The sequence below is a fragment of the Coffea arabica genome, chromosome 1c, assembly GCF_036785885.1.
Source record: "Coffea arabica cultivar ET-39 chromosome 1c, Coffea Arabica ET-39 HiFi, whole genome shotgun sequence".
Taxonomy (NCBI): Eukaryota; Viridiplantae; Streptophyta; class Magnoliopsida; order Gentianales; family Rubiaceae; genus Coffea; species Coffea arabica.
The window spans coordinates 6,492,959-6,508,569 of NC_092310.1; the positions used below are offsets into that span (position 1 = coordinate 6,492,959).

The 15,611-nt window shown below is 34.4% G+C and overlaps 1 pseudogene; it reads right to left on the reverse strand.

Annotated features, from left to right (window-relative positions):
• Positions 1 to 13,908: 13,908 nt before the first annotated feature.
• LOC113736810 (delta(12)-acyl-lipid-desaturase-like) lies at positions 13,909 to 15,249 on the reverse strand (annotated as a pseudogene).
• Positions 15,250 to 15,611: the final 362 nt, after the last annotated feature.

Below are 15,611 nucleotides of genomic sequence, written 5' to 3' on the forward strand. Positions count from 1 at the left end.
AACAAGTCTAAATTCGGATTTTAGCTTAGCAAGAACAAGGGTTTCAAATTTTCGAACTCTTCATTTGAGGCCGAATTGGAGTGAAATTTTTGGGGGTTTCATCACCATTGGCATCCATAATCATCAACCAACAAGTTTGAGGTAACAAATCTTCACCAAATGTTGTTATTTGAATTTTGCCAATTTTTATTTTTTTTCTATTTTTGGGCAATTTCGAATTTTTTTCATTTTGTGAAGTTTGGTGCTTTACATTGTGCTTATTGAGCTTATTGATGATTATTGGTGATGTTTAACTCATGAGTTTGTCATTATTTGGTGAAATTTTGCTAATTTTATGCTTAATTTGGCTTAGTGATCAAGTTGCATATTAAGTGGCCAATGTAGCATTTTAATTAGTTTTGTGGGAGTTTATGATATTCATGTGAGTAATTTAGATTACCTAATGAATGAAAAGGTGCTTGGTTGAATAATTTCGTAAATTCTTAGGTAATTCTAAAAGAAGAGGTGAATTGAAGATGACCTTAATTGATGAAATTCATAAATGCACTTATAATCCTTGTGGTTCAATGGTTTTTAGTATTTCATGAATTCTCAAGAAGGTCATCTATATTTTGGTTTGGTGTGTTTGTCTCCATTTTGAGATTACTTTTGTACTTGCGGGGATTTGATCATTGATGACAAAATGTATATATGGAACTTATTTTGTTCATGATTGTGGATTTTTTGGTGTGAAATTAGCTTCCCTTTGCTTTGGATACTAATGCATATATTTGATTAGCAAAGATTAGCTCATTTCATGTTTTTATCCCTTGAACATTGTATGGTTCCACATGCTTGATCATTTTTCCTTTTTCCTTGAATTGCATGATTTTGTTGATTGCAACCTTTTATTTTTAAGAAATTTATTTGTTTTGATTTTGTCTTTTTCAGGGTGCAATAAGTGAACTCTCCATTCTTTTTCAAATACGGTTGGAAATTCATCACTTGGACATGGATTCGGATTGCGCAAGTTCAATTGAGCAGTATTTTCTTTTACTCTATTTATTTTCTTTTTCTCACATTGAGGACAATGTGAAGTTTAAGTGTGGGGGAGGAAAATATTGAACTTGCATTTACTTGCTAGGTGATGATATTTTGTGGATTTAAATGCTTAGAAATGTTGGAATTGTGTTTGAATTATTTGCCATGTGGATAATTTGATTGAAATTGGGTTTGTTGGCAGGGAGTTTTCTTCCATTTATATGGGGAAACTCCGTCAAAATTTTTCTAACATCATGTCCAATATTTCGCTATGGCCCAAAAGTTCTTCAATTTTTTCATTTTTATTTCAAAAAGGGCCAAAGTATTCCAACCTTAAGTGTTTAATTCTTCCAATTGTTGAAATGTTATATGTATTTTGAAAAGTTTAGTCCTCATTTAACTTGGAAATGGTTATTATGCAATTAGGATTTTTACATTTTAGAAAGTATATTCGGTAAAGTGAGGAAAATTACGCCTATAATTTTACATGTTTAATGAAATTTCTTCTCTTTACTTAATTTTATAAATAAGTGATTGATATAGTTGATAAAAGGTTATACTCCTCCTTTGATTATTTCTATATATATATTTTTTTCTATGAGGGAAAAATAAAGAAAAAAAAAAGAAAAAAAAAGAAAAGAAAAGAAAGTAAATAAAAATTGTTCTACTCCAATGATTCACCTACCGAGTAACCGGGGGTTGGCATCTACAAATGTCGACATTCGCGTAAAAAGGTACTTGAATTAAGAGTATGCATTAGCAACTTGAATAAGTGAAATGTTGAGTAACCGGGGATCTTCACCTAAAAGTGTCGATTTTCGCGTAAAAAGGCATTCTCACTATTTAAGTAAAATTTGTGTGAATAAATCCCTCTTAGTTATAGAATTTTGAGAAAAAGATGATTATAAGGAGGAGGAAGGCTATAAATTGACTATGTGATTTACTTATTTGTAAAATTAAGTTAGGGTAAGAGATTAAGTTTAACTTGTTGAATTTAGGGTATAATTATCTTTCCTTTACTTGATATTATGAGTATTTAGTGTAAATTGAATAATTGTATAATGATTATTTTCCAAGTCTTGAGGAATTAAATTGGACAAAGTGCATATATTGTTTCACCTCTTGAATCATTGCATTTGATTATGTGTGGATTGCTTGAGGACAAGCAATGATTTAAGTGTGGGGGAGTTTGATAAGTGACTAATTTACGTAATAATTGTATGATATTTTATATTATTTTTAGTCACTTTGGTTATATTATTGGAAGAATATGAATCATTTTGGCTATAATTGGTGAAAAATGCTTTTAAGTGATTAAATGAGGTTTTTATCACTTTTTACTTGGATTTTGTGTATTTTGACAGTTTTGACACATTTTCGTATTTCGGCTATAACTTGAGCTACAGTGATCGGATTAAGATGATTCTTGAACCAATTTGAAGATAAGAGATAGATCTACAACTTTGGTGAAGACATCTAAATCCAGTTTGAAGGTTTTCCGGATCAAAATGCCGAATTACAATAGCAAATTTCTACTGGTCGAAACTGGAACAGGGCATTGAGCAGGTAAGGGTATTTCGGTCATTTCTCAACCTACACACATCCAAATGAGGTGATTCTTGATGCATTGGAAAGCTAACTCAAAGGGCTACAAGATTTATGTTTTGGTCAAGAGCTAAATCAGCTTTTATCATCAAGAAAAGTTCAGTTGAAGTTGAGTCAAAATCGGAGCAGAGCTGGAAATTGAACCAGAAGTGACCAAATGGTCACTGTAGCAATCCGGCCGGAATTTGGCCGGATTTGTGGCCGGATTTCTGGCCGGATTGTGGTCAGAGAGGTCTGCTTTTTACGCGGAAAACTCAATTTCACCTCCACCAACTCACATGGGATGCTAGACATGTGAGAAACATCTCCAGCTGTAAAAGGAAGGTGGAGGCCTCATTTCTTGACCATATTTCATCATAAAATAGCCAAGATTGCAAGATTGAAGGGGATCCAAGAAGAGATAGGAGAGATTGGAGTTCATAGCAGAAAAATAGAGAGTGAGCTACGGGAGAAAGCTTGAAGCTGCAGAAATGTAGCTCTTTCATCTTCCTAGTGTTAGTTTAGCTTAGTATAGAGTAGTGTAGCTTTTCCATTCTTGTTTATTATCTAGATTAGGATGAAGATGGAGGATGAAGAAGGCAAGGAAGAAAGCTCATGTGACAAGGGTTGTATTCCTTCCAAACTCTTTATCTTTTGTACTTGATTCCAAGTTTAGCTAATATACAAGTTCTGGATTTTGTGTTTAATATGTGTCTTTAAAGTTTATACCTTGGGTTTGGTTGAACTTTCTATGATTGTGAGTGTTTATTCTTTGGTTATTTGACTGCTATGATTTAAGCAAGTTATTTAGCACTTTGGCTCTTTAAATCATGATTAATCTGGTACCATTGATTGTGATTATCTAAGGTGTTGTTTCTGCAATGAAAATTGAGATTTAACACTAGTTCAAGAGGTGCTAAACATAGGGAGTACACTCACGAAAGTAGAGGTGCACTTATGTGGTTTTTAGTGATTCATTTCATGTAATTTCATTGAAGAAATGAACTTGTAGCTAATTTCATAACCATGAAAATAGGTATGGATTAGTTATGAGTATAGTTGATTCACTACGAAAGTAGGTTTCACATGTTTAAGGAAATTACACCATAACTAGCCTAAATGTAGTATTCAATGATCCAAATGTAGCACTTGCATGAGTAGTTAGGGATACCACAACCTAAGGAGCTTTTATTTGTTATTTTCTTGCATAAGTTCAGTAGATTTTACTTGTTATAATTTATTGATAGTCTAAATAATAGAGAAGCTTTAGTAATACCGGTAATTGTTCACTCTTCCTTGTGGGATCGACCCGATATATACCCTAAACTACTAGTTGATCTGTATACTTGCAGTGAACGGGTGTAATTCGGTATTTTTTAGCTTGCACGTATGTAAAATACCCGTCAAGTTTTTGGCGCCGCTGCCGGGGAAGATTTGGCAATATCGGTGTGAAGAGCAACTTTATTAGTTTAGACATTTCATTAGTTATAGTGTGAATGTTATTTTCTGTTATTTTTGTGTTTTATGTGTGTATGTGTTTTATCACCTATTCTTCTTACTAATTTTGCTCTTAAGTTGGTTAAAAGCAATTTTAGGTAATGAGAAGGGTAGGTCAATTTGGAGGACAATGCTTGAGAAGTGGAAGATTGGCAACGGATGATTACCAAGTGCAAAGCTCCTTCAACAGAGGTAACCAAGAAATTACTGAAGGTATGTCTTTTGAAAATGGTTTGAAGTGCTTAAAGGCAAAATTTGATGTAATCATGTTACAAGTTCAAATGGACACAATTATGCATGAAATTGAGCAAGGGAGGAATGTTAATACTTTTAATTCTTATCATATGATTTGTGACTTGTGTGGAGGTTATCATGCTACTAATACTTGTATGCAAGCACAAAATGTGGATTATTATGATGAATTAGAGCATTACAATCCTTGTTTTGATCAATATAGTGCTAATTGGAGCAATTCTCCTGCTTATGGTTGGAATAATCAATGTACTTATAGTGATAATTCATATTTTTATGATCACCAACCTGAAAGTGTCCAATATGAATCAAAACCATCTTGGGAGTTGGCAATAGAGAAGTTAGCTAATGCACCTCTGCCTTGGGAGTTAGAAAGTGAACCATTAGCTAATGATTCTAATGCATCTTGGGAGCTAGCTGTAGAAAATTTTTCTAATCAATTTGATTTAGCCATAGAAAAGCTAGCAAATGCAACCTCTGACCGTTTTGATAGGATTGAGGAAAGGTTAGATGAATTAGCTTCTCACTTTGGTGATATACATGAGCAATTGAATGTATTGTGTGAAGTTATTTCTTCTAATAATTTGCAAAATGATCCTAGCATGAATGGTGGAAATGTTGTATGTGAAAATGGGTTGCATTTTGATGAAAATGATGAATCTCAAGAGTGTTTTAATGAGCAAATATCCATTTCACATGATAATATTTTTGGAACTAACTTTGAACCTCAAGAGGTGAGTTTTAATGGCTCAATTTTCACCCCTCTTGAGGAGTGCATAAAAAGTACAGGTTTTAAAGGTACTCCTGCCCAAGATACTCTCATGACATTTCCTTTGGTGAATTCTCAAGTGGTGCATATTCAAGGTAATATCTATGAAACACTTGGAATAGGTAAGTCATTTCTATTTCTCACATCATTAGATCTTGTGGCTTTTGTTATAAAGTCACCTTTTAATGATCCACCACGTCCAAAAATGGTGGATTATTCGTTAACTAAGCCTCCTTGAAAAATGAGGTGAAATAGTCAAGCTATTGACTTTAAAGAAGCGCTTATTGGGAGGCAACCCAACGATTTCTTGTTTTTAGTAAGTTTTAGTTCTTCGATTAATGTTTTTGTGTGTTTTGTAGGTGGCAATGACAAGAGTTCATGCAAATGATCTCAATTGCAAAGGTGTTTATATTAAGGCAAAAAGGGAGTTTTCATGTTCAATTGCTGCATTTCATGCATTTAAGGTGTTTCATGTTTAAGTTATATTCATGCATGATCATGTTAAATTTGAATTTCATTCAAAGAACATGAAGTAGGTTGAATGTGGAAGGTTGGCCAAGCAAATTTGGAGGAAAAACTGCAGAAAACAGCTTTTTCTGCAGTAAATCCGGCCATAAATCCGGCCAAATGTTGGCCGGATTGAAGGCCGGATAGTCAGGGGAAAAAAGAAAAATTTTTCGAGCATTCTGGACAGAATCCGGCCGAATATCCGGCCTGAAATTGGCCGGATTGTAAAAAAAAAAAAAAAAATTAATTAATTAAAAAAAAATCCACTGTAGCAAATCCGGCCAATAATCCGGCCGGAAATCCGGCCAAAAACTGGCCGGATATGCAACAGTAAAAAAAAAAAAAAAAAAAAAACAAAAATTTTTTTTTTTTTTTTGCCCAGAATCCCTCCACGAATCCCTCCAATTTCTGGCCGGATTGTGAACAGTAACCAGCGTAAGATGAATCCATTTCACGGATTCCTCACAATTTTTCTTCCTTCTTCTTCAACCCAACTCACACACTAACACCTCAAACACACACTACTCACTAAACTCACTCTTTTCACCATCCAATCTTCAAACCAACTATACCAAAACACTCCCCTTTTACTTGAGAGATGATTTCATAGCTAAAAATTCTTCAAAAACAAGTCTAAATTCGGATTTTAGCTTAGCAAGAACAAGGGTTTCAAATTTTTGAACTCTTCATTTGAGGCCGAATTGGAGTGAAATTTTTGGGGGTTTCATCACCATTGGCATCCATAATCATCAACCAACAAGTTTGAGGTAACAAATCTTCACCAAATGTTGTTATTTGAATTTTGCCAATTTTTATTTTTTTTCTATTTTTGGGCAATTTCGAATTTTTTTCATTTTGTGAAGTTTGGTGCTTTACATTGTGCTTATTGAGCTTATTGATGATTATTGGTGATGTTTAACTCATGAGTTTGTCATTATTTGGTGAAATTTTGCTAATTTTATGCTTAATTTGGCTTAGTGATCAAGTTGCATATTAAGTGGCCAATGTAGCATTTTAATTAGTTTTGTGGGAGTTTATGATATTCATGTGAGTAATTTAGATTACCTAATGAATGAAAAGGTGCTTGGTTGAATAATTTCGTAAATTCTTAGGTAATTCTAAAAGAAGAGGTGAATTGAAGATGACCTTAATTGATGAAATTCATAAATGCACTTATAATCCTTGTGGTTCAATGGTTTTTAGTATTTCATGAATTCTCAAGAAGGTCATCTATATTTTGGTTTGGTGTGTTTGTCTCCATTTTGAGATTACTTTTGTACTTGCGGGGATTTGATCATTGATGACAAAATGTATATATGGAACTTATTTTGTTCATGATTGTGGATTTTTTGGTGTGAAATTAGCTTCCCTTTGCTTTGGATACTAATGCATATATTTGATTAGCAAAGATTAGCTCATTTCATGTTTTTATCCCTTGAACATTGTATGGTTCCACATGCTTGATCATTTTTCCTTTTTCCTTGAATTGCATGATTTTGTTGATTGCAACCTTTTATTTTTAAGAAATTTATTTGTTTTGATTTTGTCTTTTTCAGGGTGCAATAAGTGAACTCTCCATTCTTTTTCAAATACGGTTGGAAATTCATCACTTGGACATGGATTCGGATTGCGCAAGTTCAATTGAGCAGTATTTTCTTTTACTCTATTTATTTTCTTTTTCTCACATTGAGGACAATGTGAAGTTTAAGTGTGGGGGAGGAAAATATTGAACTTGCATTTACTTGCTAGGTGATGATATTTTGTGGATTTAAATGCTTAGAAATGTTGGAATTGTGTTTGAATTATTTGCCATGTGGATAATTTGATTGAAATTGGGTTTGTTGGCAGGGAGTTTTCTTCCATTTATATGGGGAAACTCCGTCAAAATTTTTCTAACATCATGTCCAATATTTCGCTATGGCCCAAAAGTTCTTCAATTTTTTCATTTTTATTTCAAAAAGGGCCAAAGTATTCCAACCTTAAGTGTTTAATTCTTCCAATTGTTGAAATGTTATATGTATTTTGAAAAGTTTAGTCCTCATTTAACTTGGAAATGGTTATTATGCAATTAGGATTTTTACATTTTAGAAAGTATATTCGGTAAAGTGAGGAAAATTACGCCTATAATTTTACATGTTTAATGAAATTTCTTCTCTTTACTTAATTTTATAAATAAGTGATTGATATAGTTGATAAAAGGTTATACTCCTCCTTTGATTATTTCTATATATATTTTTTTTTCTATGAGGGAAAAATAAAGAAAAAAAAAAGAAAAAAAAAGAAAAGAAAAGAAAGTAAATAAAAATTGTTCTACTCCAATGATTCACCTACCGAGTAACCGGGGGTTGGCATCTACAAATGTCGACATTCGCGTAAAAAGGTACTTGAATTAAGAGTATGCATTAGCAACTTGAATAAGTGAAATGTTGAGTAACCGGGGATCTTCACCTAAAAGTGTCGATTTTCGCGTAAAAAGGCATTCTCACTATTTAAGTAAAATTTGTGTGAATAAATCCCTCTTAGTTATAGAATTTTGAGAAAAAGATGATTATAAGGAGGAGGAAGGCTATAAATTGACTATGTGATTTACTTATTTGTAAAATTAAGTTAGGGTAAGAGATTAAGTTTAACTTGTTGAATTTAGGGTATAATTATCTTTCCTTTACTTGATATTATGAGTATTTAGTGTAAATTGAATAATTGTATAATGATTATTTTCCAAGTCTTGAGGAATTAAATTGGACAAAGTGCATATATTGTTTCACCTCTTGAATCATTGCATTTGATTATGTGTGGATTGCTTGAGGACAAGCAATGATTTAAGTGTGGGGGAGTTTGATAAGTGACTAATTTACGTAATAATTGTATGATATTTTATATTATTTTTAGTCACTTTGGTTATATTATTGGAAGAATATGAATCATTTTGGCTATAATTGGTGAAAAATGCTTTTAAGTGATTAAATGAGGTTTTTATCACTTTTTACTTGGATTTTGTGTATTTTGACAGTTTTGACACATTTTCGTATTTCGGCTATAACTTGAGCTACAGTGATCGGATTAAGATGATTCTTGAACCAATTTGAAGATAAGAGATAGATCTACAACTTTGGTGAAGACATCTAAATCCAGTTTGAAGGTTTTCCGGATCAAAATGCCGAATTACAATAGCAAATTTCTACTGGTCGAAACTGGAACAGGGCATTGAGCAGGTAAGGGTATTTCGGTCATTTCTCAACCTACACACATCCAAATGAGGTGATTCTTGATGCATTGGAAAGCTAACTCAAAGGGCTACAAGATTTATGTTTTGGTCAAGAGCTAAATCAGCTTTTATCATCAAGAAAAGTTCAGTTGAAGTTGAGTCAAAATCGGAGCAGAGCTGGAAATTGAACCAGAAGTGACCAAATGGTCACTGTAGCAATCCGGCCGGAATTTGGCCGGATTTGTGGCCGGATTTCTGGCCGGATTGTGGTCAGAGAGGTCTGCTTTTTACGCGGAAAACTCAATTTCACCTCCACCAACTCACATGGGATGCTAGACATGTGAGAAACATCTCCAGCTGTAAAAGGAAGGTGGAGGCCTCATTTCTTGACCATATTTCATCATAAAATAGCCAAGATTGCAAGATTGAAGGGGATCCAAGAAGAGATAGGAGAGATTGGAGTTCATAGCAGAAAAATAGAGAGTGAGCTACGGGAGAAAGCTTGAAGCTGCAGAAATGTAGCTCTTTCATCTTCCTAGTGTTAGTTTAGCTTAGTATAGAGTAGTGTAGCTTTTCCATTCTTGTTTATTATCTAGATTAGGATGAAGATGGAGGATGAAGAAGGCAAGGAAGAAAGCTCATGTGACAAGGGTTGTATTCCTTCCAAACTCTTTATCTTTTGTACTTGATTCCAAGTTTAGCTAATATACAAGTTCTGGATTTTGTGTTTAATATGTGTCTTTAAAGTTTATACCTTGGGTTTGGTTGAACTTTCTATGATTGTGAGTGTTTATTCTTTGGTTATTTGACTGCTATGATTTAAGCAAGTTATTTAGCACTTTGGCTCTTTAAATCATGATTAATCTGGTACCATTGATTGTGATTATCTAAGGTGTTGTTTCTGCAATGAAAATTGAGATTTAACACTAGTTCAAGAGGTGCTAAACATAGGGAGTACACTCACGAAAGTAGAGGTGCACTTATGTGGTTTTTAGTGATTCATTTCATGTAATTTCATTGAAGAAATGAACTTGTAGCTAATTTCATAACCATGAAAATAGGTATGGATTAGTTATGAGTATAGTTGATTCACTACGAAAGTAGGTTTCACATGTTTAAGGAAATTACACCATAACTAGCCTAAATGTAGTATTCAATGATCCAAATGTAGCACTTGCATGAGTAGTTAGGGATACCACAACCTAAGGAGCTTTTATTTGTTATTTTCTTGCATAAGTTCAGTAGATTTTACTTGTTATAATTTATTGATAGTCTAAATAATAGAGAAGCTTTAGTAATACCGGTAATTGTTCACTCTTCCTTGTGGGATCGACCCGATATATACCCTAAACTACTAGTTGATCTGTATACTTGAAGTGAACGGGTGTAATTCGGTATTTTTTAGCTTGCACGTATGTAAAATACCCGTCAGAATCATTAGCTACTTTTTCTATTGCCAACTCCCAAGATGGTTTTGATTCATATTGGACACATTCAGATTGGTAATCATAAAAATATGAAGAATTACTATAAGTAAATTGATTATCCCAACCATAAGCAGGAGAATTGCTCCAATTAGCACTATATTGATCAAAACAAGGATTGTAATGCTCTAATTCATCTTAGTAATCCACATTTTGTGCTTGCATACATGTATTAGTTGCATGATAACCTCCACACAAGTCACAAATCATATGATAAGAATTAAAAGCATTAAAATTCCTCCCTTGCTCAATTTCATGCATAATTGTGTCCATTTGAACTTGTAACATGATTACATCAAATTTTTCCGTTAAACACTTCAAACCATCTTCATAAGACATACCTCTAGTAATTTCTTGGTTACCTCTATTGAAGGAGCTTTGCACTTGGTAACCATCCATTGCCAATCTTCCATTTCTCAAGCATTGTCCTCCAAATTGACCTACCCTCCTCATTACCTAAAATTGCTTTTAAACAACTTAAAAGCAAGATTAGTAAGAAGAATAGGTGATAAAACACATACACATATAATACAAAAATAACAGAAAATAACAGTCACAGTATAACTAATAATATGTCTAAACTAATAAAGTTACTCTTCACACCGATATTGCCAAATCTTTCCCGGCAACGGCGCCAAAAACTTGACGGGTATTTTACATACGTGCAAGTTAAAAAATACCGAATTACACCCGTTCACTGCAAGTATACAGATCAACTAGTAGTTTAGGGTATATATCGGGTCGATCCCATAGGGAAGAGTGAACAATTACCGGTATTACTAAAGCTTCTCTATTATTTAGACTATCAATGAATTATAACAAATTTAACCTACTGAAATTATACAAAATAACAAATAAAAGCTCCTTAGGTTGTGGTATCCCTAACTACTCATGCAAATGCTATATTTGGATCATTTAGTACTACATCTAGGCTAGTTATAGTGTAATTTCCTTAAACATGTGAAACCTACTTTCGTAGTGAATCAACTATACTCATAACTAATCCATACCTATTTTCATGGTTATGAAATTAGCTACAAGTTCATTTCTTCAATGAAATTACATGAAATGAATCACTAAAAACCACATAAGTGCACCTCTACTTTCATGAGTGTACTCCCTATGTTTAGCACTTCTTGAACTAGTGTTAAATCTCAATTTTCATTGCAGAAACAACACCTTAGATAATCACAATCAATGGTACCAGATTAATCATGATTTAAGAAGCCAAAGTGCTAAATAACTTGCTCAAATCATAGCAGTCAAATAACCAAATAATAAACACTAACAATTATAGAAAGTTCAACCAAACCCAAGGCTTAAACTTTAGATACACATATTACACACAAAATCCAGAACTTGTATATTAACTAAACTTGGAATCAAATACAAAAGATAAAGAGTTTGGAAGGAATACAACCCTTGTCACATGTGCTTTCTTCCTTGCCTTCTTCATCCTCCATCTTCATCCTAATCTAGATAATAAACAAGAATGGATGAACTATACTACTCTATACTAAGCTAAACTAATACTAAGAGAATGGAAAAACTACATTTCTGCTCTTCCAAGCTTCTCCCGTATGTCTCTCTCTCTTGCTGTATCTCTGCTATGGACTCCCTTCTCTTCCTCTTGCAATGAATTTGGCTATTTAATGATGAAAGGTGGTCAAGGAATGAAGCTTTACACTTTCTCCTTACAGCTGGTAATGTTTCTCACATGTCTAGCAACGCATGTGAGTTGGTGGAGGTGAAATTGAGTTTTCCGCGTAAAAAGCAGACTTCTCTGACCATAATTCGGCCAGGAATCCGGCCACAAATCCGGCCAAATTCAGGCCGGATTGCTACAGTAAATCTGGGCTGCTACAGTGATCCGAGCTGCTACAGTACCTCGGATCCGTATGGATCCGAGCTCGGTTCCACTATCCCAGAAACAGCCGAGGGTTCGGATGAATAGTGGATTCGAGTGTGGATCACTTGCTCTATTTTTGTCCCAAGTTCAACTGATCTTTTCTTGATGTTAGAGGCTGAACCAGCTCATGTCTAAAACACGAAAGTTGTAGCCTTTTGAGTTATCTTTCCAATGCATCAAGAATCACTTCATTTGGATCTGTGTAGGCTGAGATATGACTGGAATACCCTTGCCTGCTCCATGCCTTGTTCCAGTTTCGACCAATAGCAATTGACTCTGTACTTCGGCTTTTTGACCTAGAAAACCTTCAAACTGGATTCAGATGTCTTCACCAAAGTTGTAGATCTATCTCTTATCTTCAAATGGGTTCAAGAATCATCCCAATCCGATCATTGTAGCTCAAGTTATAGCCGAAATACGAAAATGTGTCAAAACTGTCAAAATACACAAAATCCCACTAAAAAGTGATAAAAACCTCATTTAATCACTTAAAAGCATTTTTCACCAATTATAACCAAAATGATTCATTTCTTCCAATAATATAACTAAAGTGACTAAAAATAATATAAAATATCATACACTTATTACGTAAATTAGTCACTTATCAACTATAGTATTAAGTAAGATTGGAATGAGGTGATTTGGGTGGTTAGAACAAGATAGAATCTATTACTCTTGCTCTTCTTTGTTTAATTTTCTCTTTTCTTTAATGATTTGTCAACTTTAATACTACAAATACATTACTTCACTTCACGGAGATGTTAAATTGAGCAATTCATGAAGGTTATTTATGTCATTTTATGCTATGAGGGGAGGTAGGTGTAATTTTTTAAATAAAGGACACTTTTTGCAATTGTCATAAACCTCAAAGGAAGTTAAATCTCATATTCTTTCAAAAGTAACATTCCAAATACATATAGAAATTTCTTTGTTTCATTCCAGTTGGGTATAGAACTTCCTAGTTGTAAGAATCTTTTTCTTATACCACAAAAGGGGAAAAAAAATCCTCTACCTTGTGGACTTGAAGGGCTAAGCCAAATTAATATTCTTTTGAGAGTTAGAATCAGATATTCCAGCATACGTTTGGAGAGTTTGTGGTGGTAAAGAGTTGCAAATGGAATTTATTAGCTTTATTATGGGAAAATCAGTGTTGTAACAACTAACAACTATTAAATATTTTTTGCATTTGTTGCCATCACCATTCAAAATTAAATTAGGAACTAGAAACTTTAAGAAAGGAATGCGGGACACATCCATTGAGTTTACAAAGAATGACAACGCAAAATTATGGTAGAAGTACTCCTGATGTTGAGAATTTGACAGAGATTTTTCTTAACTCGATTGCTTCTGAAAGTGTTTAGATACAAAAGAAAAGTAAAAAATCTGTTTTCTAGGAGCATCTAATAAATTAGAGATGATTTCAGATTACTCAAGTAATTTAAAACCAGTTGCAAAACCGTGTGAGGAATGGGAATTTTGTTTAACTGTCTAAACATACTTAGATTCATAACATGAATGCTTTGAATACTTATTATTTTTCTTAGTCTAATTAGTCTAATTTTATCTAAGAAGCAAACCGACCGAAACTGACTTTTTTCTCATTGTCATGACCTTGCCACTGCGGATCCAACCTATGGAACCTATTCATGAATAAGCAATATAATTAAGAGACTTGTTGGTATGTGAAATGGACTAGTTTTGATTCTTTTTCTACAGATAAACAAAAAGCATACGAGTTACAAGAAACGTAGGCTATGACTTCTGAGTTTATTAGCACAAGGTAATTTTACATAAACTTAGACATGCATTTCACCAGAGCAAAAGAAGGCACCAAAGATGCACCTTCACTAATAACAGTTCACACTATTAGCTGATCAGGATCAGATAATCCCATCAAAACTTATTATTGTACCAAAAAACACCCTTGCTTCCATCATCTGGCTCAACATAAAGACACTCTCTTGCCTCCCTCCACATTGCCTTGTAGACAGGAGTGCCATCAAAATGATAATACTCCCCCAGAATTGGCTTCATTGCTTCAGTTGCCTCCACTGCATGATAATGTGGCATTGCTGAAAAGAGATGATGAGGCACATGTGTGTTTGTGATGTTATGGAAAACGTTGTTCAAGACACCATAATCTCTATCAACTGTTGCCAACGCGCCCCTCAGCCAATCCCACTCTGATGAATCATAGTGTGGCAATGAAGGGTGAGTGTGCTGTAGATACGTGATGAAAACAGTGAAGCCATTTAGAATGAGCAACGGTAGCCCGTAGATGCATATAAGCCATGCTAGCCCTTTTGCGAGTGCTACACGATAGAGCAGATAAGTTGTTACAAAGACACCAACATCAGAAATGTAGATTGGAAGCCTCTCGCGAGCATTATAGATTGGACTATAAGGATCATAATGGCATGCGAAACGATCATATTGTCTGCCTGAAGCATTGATGGCCAAGTACAAGGGCCAACCCAATGCAAGCGTAATCATGAGAGTGATGGCTCTGCCTGGAGGGTTGCTCAGGTACTTGTAGTACCATTCTATTTTGGATTTTGGCTTCGGCACAAAGACTTCATCATGTTCGAGTGATGCAGTATTTGGAGTGGTGGCGGCGGGGGCTGTACTTCCACGAGAAGTAGGGGACCATAAGTGCGGAATGGAGGATAAAACCAACTGTGTGATCCACCCATTGGTAGTCGATGAATGCATGGTGCCCGCATTCGTGAGCGATGACCCAAACTCCAGTGCAAACACAGCCCTGAAAAAACCAATAAACAGGCCAGGCAAGGTAGTTGTATGGAGAAGGAAGGAGATGGAAAAAAGTTGTAGCAATGTAGTAGAATAGAGAGACAAAGGTCATGTCATGAACAAGATAGGCGAATGAGCGAAGAAGCGATCTCTTAAAGCAGTGAGGGGGGATGGCTTTCTTGATATCACCAATGGTGAAGGGAGGCTTCGAGTATGGGACTCTTTCAGGGGGGTTTCTCTTTGGTTCAGTCTTGGTTGTTGGAGCTGACATGGGGCCTCCGGCTCTCTTTGTTGACACAATGCCCTAACCCTTGTTGATAACCACACTTGAAAACGGACAATGTGGATGACTAATTATATAGCAGAGAAGCATAAAAGGAATTATTACTTACTTTTTACAAGTAGTCTTTGCTTGAAATGGGAGTGAAATTGTTACTGTTTTGAACTACTAATTATTGCAATGGAAGTCCCATTTAATCAAAAGCAGATCACTTCAATTGTCTTTGTGCTAAACAGAATATCAAGATGATGAGTCACTATATAGATTCGTGGGGATATGGTTAAGGAAAACTAGTTGACACAGATTTATTGAAAGGTGTGGACAAAATTTCTATGTGATTAAAGTGTTAAAAG